This window comes from Tamandua tetradactyla, chromosome 2, assembly GCF_023851605.1.
Source record: "Tamandua tetradactyla isolate mTamTet1 chromosome 2, mTamTet1.pri, whole genome shotgun sequence".
NCBI classification, from domain to species: Eukaryota; Metazoa; Chordata; class Mammalia; order Pilosa; family Myrmecophagidae; genus Tamandua; species Tamandua tetradactyla.
Window position 1 is genome coordinate 216,683,197 of NC_135328.1, and position 14,830 is coordinate 216,698,026.

Consider the following 14,830-nt stretch of genomic DNA (forward strand, 5'->3'; position numbering starts at 1 on the left):
TTCATGTTTTTCCTTTTGTTTTTTAAACTTTTTTATTAATTAAAAAAATTAACAAACAAAACATTTAGATATCATTCCATTCGACATATACAATCAGTAATTCTTAATATCATCACATAGTTGCATTTCATCATTTCTTAGTACATTTGCATCGATTTAGAAAAAGAAATAAAGACAACAGAAAAAGAAATAAAATGAAAATAGAGAAAAAAGACTATACATACCATACCCCTTACCCCTCGCTTTCATTTACCACTAGCATTTCAAACTAAATTTATTTTAACATTTGTTCCCCCTATTATTTATTTTTATTCCATATGTTCTACTCTTCTGTTGATATAGTAGTTAAAAGGAGCATCAGACATGCGGTTTTCACATTCACAGAGTCTCATTGTGAAAGCTATATCATTGTTCAATCATCATCAAGAAACATGGCTACTGGAACACAGCACTGCATTTTCAGGCAATTCCCTCCAGCCTCTCCAGTACATCTTGAATAACAAGGTGATATCTACTTAATGCGTAAGAATAAACTCTAGGATAACCTCTGAACTCTGTTTGGAATCTCTCAGCCATTGACACTTAGTCTCATTTCACTCTTCCCCCTTTTGGTTGAGAAGATTCTCTCAATCCCTTTTGATGTTAATTCTCAGCTCATTCTAGGGTTTTTATCAGTCCCTTGATGCTGAGTCTCAACTCATTCCAGGATCTCTGTCCCATGTTGCCAGGAAGGTCCACACCCCTGGGAGTCATGTCCCACGCAGAGAGGGGGAGGGTGGTGAGACTGCTCGTCATGTTGGCTGGAGAGAGAGGCCACATCTGAGCAACAGAAGAGACTGTCTTGGGGGTGACTCTTTGGCCCAGATTTTAAGTAGACTTGACCTATCCTTTGTGGGGTTACGTTTCATATGAACAAACCCCCAAGACTGGGGCCTCAGCCTATAGCTTTGGCTGTCCACACTGCTTGTGAGAATATCAAGAATTCAACTTGGGGAAGTTGAATTTCTCCCCACTCTCACCATTCCCCGAAGAGGGCTTGCAAAACTTTTCCAATCACTGATCAAATCATTCTGGGATTCATTGGGGGATCACTCTGGACAAACCAACAAAATCTCATGTGCTACCTGAGATTCCAAGTACTTATGACATTCAATCAAACTATCTACATGAGTTATATTAGGAAATGCTCTAGTCAAAATCTAAATTTTGTAACAAATAAACATTTTTTGCTTTAGTCTCACACATAAGGTGACATATTAAAGTAGTAATTATCATCTATTTTCAGCACCCTGCAATGACATTCCTATGTTCCTTCTCATGCCAAAACATTTTTAAAATTTGTGCATTGTACATTTCGCTATTATTATACACTCTAGGCATTCCTAGATTATACCATCTCGATCTTTAACATCTATCTTTCTTTCTGATTTCATTTATGTCCCCAGCCCTCCTCCCTCTATCATTCTCACATGCAGCTTCATTCAGTGTTTTAACATAATTACATTACAGTTAGGTAGTATTGTGTTGTCCATTTCTGAGTTTTTGTATCCAGTCCTGTTGCACAGTCTGTATCCCTTCAGCTCCAGTTACCCACTATCTTACCCTATTTCTATCTCCTGATGGTCTCTGTTACCAATGACATATTCCAAGTTTATTCACTAATGTCAGTTCATATCAGTGAGACCATACAGTATTTGTCCTTTAGTTTTTGGCTAGTCTCACTCAGCATAATGTTCTCAAGGTCCATCCATGTTGTTACATACTTCATAAGTTTATTCTGTCTTAAAGCTGCATAATATTCCATCATATGTATATACCACAGTTTGTTTAGCCACTCGCCTGTTGATGGACATTTTGGCTCTTTCCATCTCCTTGTAATTGTAAATAATGCTGCTATAAACATTGGTGTGCAAATGTCCGTTTGTGTCTTTGCCTTTAAGTCCTCTGAGTAGATACCTAGCAATGGGATTGCTGGGTCATATGGCAATTCTATATTCATATTTTTGAGGAACCGCCAAACTGCCTTCCACAGTGGTTGCACCATTTGACATTGCCACCAACAGTGAATAAGTGTGCCTCTTTCTCCACATCCTCTCCAGCACTTGTCATTTTCTGTTTTGTTGATAATGGCCATTCTGGTGGGTGTGAGATGGTATCTCATTGTGGTTTTGATTTGCATTTCTCTAATGGCCAGGGACATTGAGCATCTCTTCATGTGCCTTTTGGCCATTTGTATTTCCTCTTCTGAGAAGTGTCTGTTCAAGTCTTTTTCCCATTTTGTAATTGGGTTGGCTGTCTTTTTGTTGTTGAGTAGAACAATCTCCTTATAAATTCTGGATACTAGACCTTTATCTGATATGTCGTTTCCAAATATTGTCTCCCATTGTGTAGGCTGTCTTTCTACTTTCTTGATAAAGTTCTTTGATGCACAAAAGTGTTTAATTTTGAGGAACTCCCATTTCTTTCTTTCTTTCTTCAGTGCTCTTGCTTTAGATGTAAGGTCCATAAAACCGCCTCCAATTATAAGATTTTTAAGATATCTCCTTACATTTTCCTCTAACCGTTTTATGGTCGTAGACCTAATGTTTAGATCTTTGATCCATTTTGAGTTAACTTTTGTATAGGGTGTGAGATACGGGTCCTCTTTCATTTTTTGCATATGGATATCCAGTTCTCTAGGCACCGTTTATTGAAGAGACTGTTCTGTCCCAGGTGAGTGGGCTTGACTGCCTTATCAAAGATCAAATGTCCATAGATGAGAGGGTCTATATCTAAGCACTCTATTCCATTCCATTGGTTGATATATCTATCTTTATGCCAGTACCATGCTGTTTTGACCACTGTGGCTTCATAATATGCCTTAAAGTCAGGCAGTGTGAGACCTCCAGCTTGGTTTTTTTTCCTCAAGATACTTTTAGCAATTCGGGGCACCCTGCCCTTCCAGATAAATTTGCTTATTGGTTTTTCTGTTTCTGAAAAGTAAGTTGTTGGGATTTTGATTGGTATTGCATTGAATCTGTAAATCAATTTAGGTAGAATTGACATCTTAGCTATATTTGGTCTTCCAGTCCATGCATATGGTATGCCCTTCCATCTATTTAGGTCTTCTGTGATTTCTTTTAACAGTTTCTTGTAGTTTTCTTTGTATAGGTCTTTTGTCTCTTTAGTTAAATTTATTCCTAAGTATTTTATTCTTTTAGTTGCAATTCTAAATGGAATTAGTTTCTTGATTTCCCCCTCAGCTTGTTCATTACTAGGGTATAGAAACACTACAGATTTTTGAATGTTGATCTTGTAACCTGCCACTTTGCTGTACTCGTTTATTAGCTCTAGTAGTTTTGCTGTGGATTTTTCAGGGTTTTTGACATTTAGTATCATATCATCTGCAAACAGTGATAGTTTTACTTCTTCTTTTCCAATTTTCATGCCTTGTCTTTCTTTTTCTTGTCTAATTGCTCTGGCTAGAACTTCCAACATGATGTTGAATAACAGTGGTGATAGTGGACATCCTTGTCTTGTTCCTGATCTTAGGGGGAAAGTTTTCAATTTTTCCCCATTGAGGATGATATTAGCTGTGGGTTTTTCATATATTCCCTCTATCATTTTAAGGAAGTTCCCTTGTATTCCTATCTTTTGAAGTGTTTCCAACACTCAATTGAGATGATCATGTGATTTTTCTGCTTTGATTTGTTGATATGGTGTATTACATTAATTGATTTTCTTATGTTGAACCTTCCTTGCATTCCTGGGATGAATCCTACTTGGTCATGATGTATAATTCTTTTAATGTGTTGCTGGATTCGATTTGCTAGAAGTTTGTTGAGGATTTTTGCATCTATATTCATTAGAGAGATTGGTCTGTAGTTTTCTTTTTTTGTAATATCTTTGCCTGGTTTTGGTATGAGGGTGATGTTGGCTTCATAGAATGAATTAGGTAGCTTTCCCTCACTTCAATTTTTTTGAAGAGTTTGAGCAGGGTTGGTACTAATTCTTTCTGGACTGTTTGGTAGAATTCACATGTGAAGCCATCTGTTCCTGGACTTTTCTTTTGGGGAAGCTTTTGAATGACTGATTCAATTTCTTTACTTGTGATTGGTTTGTTGAGGTCATCTATTTCTTCTTAAGTCAAATTTGGTTGTTCATGCCTTTCTAGGAACTTGTCCATTTCATCTACACTGTCGTATTTATTAGCATGAAGTTGTTCATAGTATCCCGTTATTACCTCCTTTATTTCTGTGAGGTCAGTGGTTATGTCTCCTCTTCCATTTCTGATCTTATTTATTTGTGTCCTCTCTCTTCTTCTTTTTGTCAATCTTGCTAAGGACCCATCAATCTTATTGATTTTCTCATAGAACCAACTTCTGGTTTTATTGATTTTCTCAATTGTTTTCGTGTTCTCAATTTCATTTATTTTTGTTCTAATCTTTGTTATTTCTTTCCTTTTGCTTACTTTGGGGTTAGTTTGCTGTTCTTTCTCCAGTTCTTCCAAGTGAACAGTTAATTCCCAAATTTTTGCCCTTTCTTCTTTTTTGATATAGGCATTTAGGGCCATAAATTTCCCTCTTAGCACTGCCTTTGCTGTGTCCCATAAGTTTTGATATGTTGTGTTTTCATTTTCATTAGCCTTGAGATATTTACTAATTTCTCTTGTAATTTCTTCCTTGACCCACTGGTTGTTTAAGAGTGTGTTGTTGAGCCTCCACGTATTTGTGAATTTTCTGGCACTCTGCCTATTATTGATTTCCAACTTCATTCCTTTATGATCTGAGAAAGTGTGTGTATGATTTCAATCTTTTTAAATTTGTTGAGACTTGCTTTGTGACCCAGCATATGGTCTATCTTTGAGAATGATCCATGAGCACTTGAGAAAAAGGTGTATCCTGCTGTTGTGGTGTGTAATGTCCTATAAATGTCTGTTAAGTCTAGCTCATTTATGGTCATATTCAAAATCTCTGTTTCTTTATTGATCCTCTGTCTAGATGTTCTGTCCATCGATGAGAGTGGGGAATTGAAGTCTCCAACTATTATGGTAGATGTGTCTATTTCCTTTTTCAGTATTTGCAGTGTTTGCCTCATGTATTTTGGGGCATTCTGGTTCGGTGCATAAATATTTATGTTTGTTATGTCTTCTTGTTGAATTGTTCCTTTTATTAATAGATAGTATCCTTCTTTATCTCTTTTAACTGTTTTACATTTGAAGTCTAATTTGTTGGATATTGGTATAGCTACTCCTGCTCTTTTCTGGTTGTTATTTGCCTGGAATATCTTTTCCCAACCTTTCACTTTCAGCCTATGTTTATCTTTGGGTCTAAGATGTGTTTCCTGTCAACAGCATATACATGGGTCCTGTTTTTTAATCCATTTTGCCAGTCTATGTCTTTTGATTGGAAAGTTCAGTCCATTAACGTTCAGTGTTATTGCTGTGTGGGTAGTACTTTCCTCTACCATTTTGCCTTTTGTATTTTTTATGTCATATCTAATTTTCCTTCTTTCTACACTCTTCTCCACACCTCTCTCTTCTGTCTTTTCGTATCTGTCTCTAATGTTCCCTTTAGTATTTCTTGCAGAGCTGGTCTCTTGGTCACAAATTCTCTCAGTGACTTTTTTTCTGAAAATATTTTAATTTCTCCCTCATTTTTGAAGGACAATTTTGCTGGATATAGAATTCTTGGTTGGCAGTTTTTCTCTTTTAGTAATTTAAATATATCATCCCACTCTCTTCTTGCCTCCATGGTTTCTGCTGAGAAATCTACATATAATCTTATTGGGTTTCCCTTGTATGTGATGGATTGCTGTTCTCTTGCTGCTTTCAAGATCCTCTCTTTCTCTTTGACCTCTGACATTCTGACTAGTAAGTGTCTTGGAGAACGTCTATTTGGATCTATTCTCTTTGGGGTGCGCTGCACTTCTTGGATCTGTCATTTTAGGTCTTTCATAAGAGTTGGGAAATTTTCAGTGATAATTTCTTCCATTAGTTTTTCTCCTCCTTTTCCCTTTTCTTCTCCTTCTGGGACACCCACAACACGTATATTTGTGCGCTTCATATTATCATTCAGTTCCCTGAGTCCTTGCTCATATTTTTCCATTCTTTTCCCTATAGTTTCTGTTTCTTTTTGGATTTCAGATGTTCCATCCTCCAGTTCACTAATCCTAACCTCTGTCTCTTGAAATCTACCATTGTAGGTTTCCATTGTTTTTTTCATCTCGTCTACTGTACGTTTCATTCCCATAAGTTCTGTGATTTGTTTTTTCAGACTTTCCATTTCTTCTTTTTGTTCATTCCTTGCCTTCTTCATATCCTCCCTCAATTCATTGATTTGGTTTTTGATGAGGTTTTCCATTTCTGTTCGTATATTCTGAATTAATTGTTTCAGCTCCTATATCTCATTTGAACTATTGGTTCGTTCCTTTGACTGGGCCATATCTTCAATTTTCCTGGTGTGATTTGTTATTTTTTGCTGGCGTCTAGACATTTAATTACCTTAATTAGTTTATTCTGGAGATTGCTTTCACTTATCTTACCTAGGGTTTTCTTGCTAGATGAGTTTGTTGTATATCTGTTCTTTGACCTTCAGTTCAGCTTTTTCTGGGCCTCTAGGTTAAGTTTTGTTTAACAGAGGGTAATTTTTCAGTTCTTGTTTTCTTGTTTCTTGTTCTGTTTGTAAGATCTTTTTCCCTTCTCCAGGCGGAGGTCGCTTATTGGGCTAACTGAAAAAGAGGAAAGGGGACGAAACAGGTTTTTGTGGCTGTTTCTACGGAGGCTTGGCTGCCCCTGGATTCAGCGCTGGAACTACTCGGGCTGCAACTGCCCCAAGAATAGGTAGAAACAGACTGCTTTCAGGGCTATCACCCACGTGTGCCTTCCCCAGGGGAGGGGTGAAGCCCAACTTAGGTGGAATCCCTCTCTCAAGGAATTCAGACACCAGAGCTCGGCAATTTGAAGCCATTAAAACCAGCCTACAACCACTCCTCTTATCTCCACCACGCCCCCAGCAGGGTGAGCCTTCCAAAGTTAAAGGAGCCATAACATCTTTGCTGGTGGGACCCGCAGACAAACAAGCACCACATACTGGGCAGGATAAGAAAAACAGAGCCCAGAGACTTCACAAGAAAGTCTTTCAACCTGCTGGGTCTACCCTCAGGGAAAACTGACGCAGGTGACTCCTTCCCCCTGATAGGAGGCCAGTTTAGTCTGGGAAAACCCGGCTGGAGTCTGTAATACCTATGTAACTTGTCTTTCTCCTTTGTTCTTTCTCCCAGTCTTTCGGGATGTTTGTGCTAAGCCCATTATAACTTTTTCATGTGAAAAGGAGTGTCAATAATATAGGATAAAGGATAAAACTAGTTGATGTTCTTGGAGAGGCTGGCCCTTCTGGATTTCAGGACTTTTCTGCTCTAGGAACTATCTGGAGGTTTGTAGATTACTTGAAAGTAAATGTAGTATGTGAAATTTGTAGAATCTCAGTTAGCGCCTAGGTGTTCTTTAAGGATAGTGGGAATGATGTTGGTTAGAGTTTGGCAAACCATGACGATTAGCAATATTTAGCTGAAGCTTGCATAAGAATTGCCTTCAGAATAGCCTCTTGACTCTATTAGCCACTGAAACCGTATTTTCTTACATTTCTTTTCCCATTTTGGTCAAGAAGGCATTTTTCAATCCCACGGTGCCAGGACAGACTCATCCCTGGAAGTCCTGTTCCATATTGAGACGGAAACTTTCACCTTTGGATGTCATGTTCCAAGTAGGAAAGAGGGTAATGATTTTCCTTGTAGAATTAGGCTTAAAGAGAGAGGTGTCTGAGCAATGAAAGAGGTTTTCTAGAAGTAACTCCTAGGCATAATTATAGGTAGGCTTAGCTTCTCTGCTATTGAAATAAGTTTCATAAGAGCAAGCCTCAAGATCAAGGGTTTGGCCTCCTGACTTGGGGAGTCCCTAATATAGAGTTTGTTTTGTTTTTTTAAAAACTCAGTGTGACATTAATCTGGGAGCACAGTTGTTGGAGTGTATAGTGAAATATACTTTTGTATGGATGTTGTGAAAATTCCCAGACTTTCAACTTATGCATTCCCATAAGTCTCGGATGAATGAGACTTCTTGATCTGCACCTTTTCAGCATTTGGTTAGTGTTAAGTTTAGAGATGTTTAGCCATTCTAATAGATGTGTGGTGGCATCTCATTGTTGAATTTGTATTTCCCTAATGACAAGAGATTTGAATATCTTTTCGTATGTTTATTTGCCACCTGTATATCTTTTTTGATGAAGTGCCTGTCAGGATATTTTGTCCATTTTTAATTGGCTTGTTTGCTTTCTAATTGTTTTTAAGAGTTCTTTGTATGCCTTGGATACAAATTCTTTATTAGATATATGTTTTGCAGATACTCTCTCCTAGTCTGTGTCTTTTCGTTCTTTTAACAGTGTCTTTTTACAGAGCAGTAGTTTTTATTTTCAATTTCAATAAGTTCACCTTTCCAATTTTTCTTTCTATGGATCTTACTTTTGGTGTTTATATCTTAAAACTTAACACCCAACCCAGGGTCACCTAGACTTTTTTATGTATTATCTTCTAGAATTTTTATAGTTTTGTGTTTTATATTTAGCTCTGTGATCTACTTTCTTTTCTTTTCTTTCTTTTTTTTTTTTTTTTGCATGAGCAGGCACCGGGAATCAAACCTGGGTCTCCAGCATGGCAGGTGAGAACTCTGCCTGCTGAGCCACCATGGCCTACCCTGTCGATTTATTTTTGAATGTTGAACCAGCCTAGCATACCTGGAATAAATTCCACTTGGTTGTGATACATAGTTCTTTTTAAATATTGTTGGATTTCATTTACTAGTAGTTTGTTGAAGATTTTTGTATCCATGTTCATGAGAGCTGTTAGTCTGTGGCTTTCATTTCTTGTATTGTCTTTATCTGGTTTTGATATTTTTGGTAATTGCAGACCTCATAGAAGGAGTTAGGAAGTGTCCCCTCTGCCACTATATATGTGTCATTGCTATCAGTATCATTTCATCCTTAAATGTTTGGTAACAATTACTAAAATCCATCTGTGCCTGGTGCTTTCTATTTAGAAAAGGTGGTTATTTATTGTTTAATTTCTTTAATAGATAACTGGCCTATTCTGATTGTCTGTTTCTTTGTGTTAGTTTTTGTAGTTTGTGTTTTTAAAGAAAATGGTTGATTTCATATGTTATCAAAGTTATGGGAAGAGAATTGTTGATATTCCATTATCATCCTTTCAGTATTCATGGGATCAGTGGTGATGGATCCCTCTTTCAGTTTTGATAGTGGTACTTTATGTTTTCTCTCTCTCTGTTTTTCTGTTTATCCTGGCTAAGAGTTTATTGATTTTATTGCTCTTTGAAAGAACCAGTTTTTGTCTTTGTTGAGGATTTTCTTTATTGATTTCCTATTTTTTCAGTTTCATTGATTTCTGCTCTAATTTTATTTCTTTTTGCTTGCTTTAGGTTTATGTTGTTTTTTTTCTAAAATGGAGGCTTAGATTATTGAATTTGGATCTTTCTTCTCTTCTAATTTATTAATACAGTATTATAAACTTCCCTCTATGCACTACTTTCACTGCATCCCACAGATTGTTTTTAAATTCTTGATTTCAGGAATTTATTTTATTTTATATTACTATAACTGCCTACAGTTTTTTTTTTTTTAGTTGTATATATAAGGAAGGCTAAGAGACCTCGAATAACCAAAGAAATCCTAAAAAATAAGAATGAACTGGGAGGTCTGTCACTTTCTGACTTTAAAGCATAAAGCCACAGTGGTCAAAACAGCATGGTGCTGGCACAGAGGACTGACCAGTGGAAAAGAATCAAGAGTACAGATATTGACCACCAGATTTATAGATGAGATCTTCAGTAAGGCCTCCAAATCCACATTCAGGGCAGAATAGTCTTTTCAATAGATGTGAATGAAAAAACTGGATTTCAATAGCCCAAAGAATGAAAGAGGACCCCTACCTTACATCCTATACAAAAATTAATTCAAAATGGATCAAAGACCTAAACGTAAGAGCCAGTACCATAAAACTCCTTGAAAAAAAATGTAGGGAAACACTTTCACGAACTAATAATAGGAAGTATCTTCTTAAACTTTACACCTAAAGATTTCTTGTTTGACCTAGGTGTTGTAGAGAAATGTGTTGTATAATCTCCAAATGTTTTGATATTTTCCACCTGTCTTTTTGTTATGGATTTCAAGTTTAATTCCATTGTGGCCTGAGAGCATGTATGATCTCTATCTTTTAAAATTTGTTAAGATGTGTTTTATGGCCCAGAATGTGGTATATGTTTGGTTTATATTCCATGTGAGCTTGAGAAGAATGTGTGCATTCTGCTTTTGTGTGTATTCTGCTTTTATTGGATGAAGTGTTTATAAATGTCAGTTAGATTCAGTTGATTGATGGTGTTACTCATTTCAGCTATATCCTCAGTGATTTTTAGCCTGCTGGATCTGTCAGTTACTGACAGACGAATGTTGAGGTCTTCTAATAGTTGATTTGTTTGTTTCTTCATGCCTTTTGTCAGTTTTTGCCTCATGTATTTTGATGGTCTCTAATGCACAAGTATTTGCATTAAAGATTATTATGTCTTCTTGGAGAATAGAACATTTTAATTGTGAAACATAACATATATACGAAAAAGCAGTAAATTTCAATGTACATTGTAACAAGTAGTTATAGAACAGATTTCAGAGTTTGTTATGGGTTACAATTCTACAATTTTACGTTTTTCCTTTTAACTGCTCCAAGACACTGGAGACTAAAAGAAATATTGATATAATGATTCAGCAGTCATACTCATTTGTTAAATCCTATCTTCTCTGTTATAACTCCTCCTCCTCCTTTGGTATTTCTCTCAATCTTTAGGGGTATTTGGACTCTGTTCATTCTAACTTTTTCATGTTGGAAAGGGCTGTCTGTTATTAATATGGGATGATAGGGGAATGGAACTAATTGTTAAACTGGAGAGGCTCACCCCTCTGAATTTTAGGGCTTAACTGGCCTAGGAACCCATCTGAAGGGTATAGGTTTATGGAAAGTAATCATAGTGCATGAAATGAAAGTAAATTTTTTTTTTTAGCTTTTATAATGTTAGATTTTTCTTTGTAGCTCTTATTGGTGCCAAATGTTGCTTTTTTTCCTCACTAGGATGGAAGCTCCTTAAGAATAATTTTGTTTTCTGCTATGTGCCAGGTACCTAGAAAAATACCTGCTCCATAGTGGGTATTCCTTAAATATTTAATGAATTGGTTTCACTAACTTATATCTGGAAAACAGTATAAAGTACATGTTTAATAGTCTGGATTATGTTTAGAAATGTGATTCTAGGGTTTGATTTAAGATATGAGCAATATCTGGTTTTTACTGATTACTGATCTTCTTTCAATTAGTGGCTATTGAGCTGTCAGTTATTTTTTTAAGCATTTTTTTTTTCATGGGCAGGCACTGGGAATCAAACCTGGGTCTCCGGTATGGCAGACGAGAACTCTGTCTGCTGAGACACTATGGCCCGCCCTAAACATTTTTTTTTTACTGTTGAATATAACATATGTACAAAGAAAAGAAAGAAAAAGCAGTGATTTTCAAAGTATTCTCAACCGGTAGTTAAAGAACAGATTTCAGAGTGTGTTACGGGTTATCATTCCACTATTTCACATTTTTCCTTGTAGCTGCTCCAAAACACTGGAGACTAGAAGAAATATATATTTTTTCTTTTTTTTCGTGAAAAATAACAAATATACACAAAAGCAATTAATTTCAAAGCACGTTGCAGCAGTGAGTTGTAGAACAGATTTCAGAGTTTGGTATGGGTTACAATTTCACAATTTTAGGTTTTTAACTTCTGGCTGCTCAAAGATACCGGAGACCAAAATACGTATCAATATAATAATTCAGCAGTCATACTTGTTTGTTAAAACCTGCCTTCTCTGTATAATTCCACCATCACCTTTGATCTTTCTCCTACTCTTTAGGGGTATTTTTCATGTTGGAAGTAGCTCTCGAAAATATGGGATAGGGGGATGGTTCTAGTTGGTGTTCTACAGTGTCTTTTAAATTCTTGTATTTAGGTCATCCACGTTTCCATTGTTGATATTGATAATGTTGGCTTACCATGTTTGTAATTGTTTTCTGTTCATTGCCCTTGTTTGTCGTCCCACCTCCTGCCCCCATCTTCCTTTCTTTTTTCCTACCTGTTCTGGTTTAATAGAACATTTTGTATGATATGATTTTCTCTCCTATTAGTATTTCAATTATACTTTTTTGTTTTTTTGACTGATTGCCCTAGAGTTTGCAATATACATTTACAACAAATCTAAGCCCACTTTCAAATAACTTTATACTGCTTCAGGGATGGTGCATTTATTCGACATTTATCTGTCAAATAAAAAGCAAATCAAGACTTGCTAAGGAGAGACTTTATTTTAAAGGATCATTGCAGAGGGGGATAGGGGTGATTATAATATAGGGAGTGACTATATAGGGAGAATGTTCTTGACAGTAAGATAAGCGAGCATCTCACGAGTTAGGTGAAAGGGTATTTCTTTTATAGAGAGGAAAGAGCTGGGTATAGAGAAGTGGGCTGAATGGTTGTCATGATTAGAAAATAGATTTGTAAATATTTTATGCTGAAGTGGTCTATTTTCTGGGAGGTGCCCTTAAAGTTCAGAGGTCTGGAGGAAGTAGAGGAGCTTAAACAAATGATGCTTTTCTTCTGGGTTATTTCACAGTTTTCTCTTTGTTTCTGGTTTTCTGCAGTTTGAATATAAAATGCCTCGGTGTAATTATGAAAGTGTTTATTCATAGTTGGTGTTCTCTGAGTTTCCTGGATCCATAGTTTGGTGTGTCATTAATTTTGGCAAATTCTCAGCTTCAAATTGTTACTTCAAATATTTCTTCTGCTCTTTTTTCTCTTCTCTTTCTGGGATTTCCATTACGTGTATGTTATACCTTTTGTAGTCATCTCCTAGTTATTGAATATTTTGTTCTAATTTTTTTACATCCTTTATTATTCTCTGCATTTCTGTTTGGGAGTTTCTCTTGACATAGCTTCAAGTGTACTGATTCTTTGCTCAGCCATGTTCAGTTTATTGATGAACCTATCAAACGCATTTGTCATTTCTGTTACTTTATTTCATTTCTAGCATTTCATTTTGATTCTTTTTTAGAGTTTCCATCTCTCTGCTTACATTACCCATCTCTTCTTACATTACCCATCTACTTTTTCCATTAGAGCCATTACATTTTTTTTTTGAGCCCCATTACATTTTATTCTTAATTATTTTAAATCCCTGTCTCTTTCCAGGAGCTGAGCTACGTGTAATTTTTGCTGTATCTGTAGGTACCAGAGGCTTCCATTTCCTCTAGTTTTCTTTTGTCTCCCCCTTCCCTTCCCTGTTGTCCATTAATTTCCTAAGAAGTCCTTAAAATAGAGCCATTTTACAGCTCTTTACACTGTTGTTATGCTTGAGCTCTGTTGAATTGGTGGTAAACTGGTGGGGATGGGCAAGTGTTCTATAATCTTATTAAATCTTATTAAACTTCAAATTTTTAGTGACCCTAATCTCTGGGCTATTACCTTCAAAAATATTTCTCCGATTCCCCCCTTCCCCACCCCTCTTCTTACCTTATATGAGCTAGAGGTCTAGATGGGAGCTGGAATCGACTAACTGTCCTTTCCTCAGGTCATGTAAGGCTCTGACAAAGTAGTTTCCCTTAGAGGATAGGCCTTTGAAGGCATTGGCTCTGAGCTGTTTAAAAATGGCTACTTTTAGCAATAGACAAAGCTCTCGGTATTGGGGTTTGTTTATATGAAACTTATCCCTGCAAAGGATAGGCTAAGTCTACTTAAAATTAGGCCTAAGAGTCAACCCCAAGAGAATCTCTTTTGTTGCTCAGATGTGGCCTCTTTTTCTCAGCCAACACGGCAAGCAAACTAACTGCCCTCCCCCTCTCTACATGGGACATGATTCCCAGGGGTGTAAACTTCCCTGGCAACATGGGACAGAAATCCTAGAATGAGCTGTAACTCAGCATCAAGGGGTTGAGAAAACTTCTCGACCAAAAGGTGGAAGAGAGAAATGAGACAGTGTCAGTGACAGAGATTCCAAACAGAGTGGAGAGGTTATCCTGGAGGTTATTCTTATGCGTTAAATAGGTATCACCTTTTTAGTTAAGGTGTAATGGAGAGGCTGGGGGGAAGTGCCTGAATATGTAGAGCTGTGTTCCAGTAGACATGTTTCTTAAAGATGACTGTATAATGATATAGCTTTCACAATGTGACTTTGTGATTGTGAAAACCTTGTACTGTTGCTCATTTTATCTATGGTATGGACAGATGAGTAAAGCATATGGATTAAAAATAAATAATAGGGGGAACAAATGTTAAAATAAATTTATTAGATTGAAATGCTAGTGATCTAATCTAGGAAGGGGTAAGGAGTATAGAAAAAAATAGGGGAAACAAAGACTAAAATATATTCGGTAGAAGGAAATACTAGCAGTCAGTGAGAGGGAGAGGTAAGGGATATGGTATGTATGAGTTTTTTTCTCTTTATTTCTTCTAAATTGATGCAAATGTTCTAAGAAATGATCATGGTGATGAATGTTAAAAAAAAAAAAAAGAATCAGTGACTTCAAACGAAAATCAAACAAATAAGAGAAGGTTATTTTTGCCTTCCCCTTTCCTAAAACTGTGGGATATTTTTCTCTGTTGTTTGCATGAGAACGTGTGGGGCTCCTGGAGGTAAAATCTAGTTAGTGGGATGATGTTAATGATGATGGGCCTGAACTCTCCTGAAATTGGGTCTTTTTT

The 14,830-nt window shown here is 36.5% G+C and overlaps 1 protein-coding gene across 7 annotated transcripts in view; it reads left to right on the forward strand.

The window, feature by feature from the left end:
* The window catches only part of RERE (arginine-glutamic acid dipeptide repeats), a 636,739-nt gene that overhangs the window by 116,184 nt on the left and 505,725 nt on the right, over positions 1-14,830 (forward strand). The window lies entirely within an intron of this gene.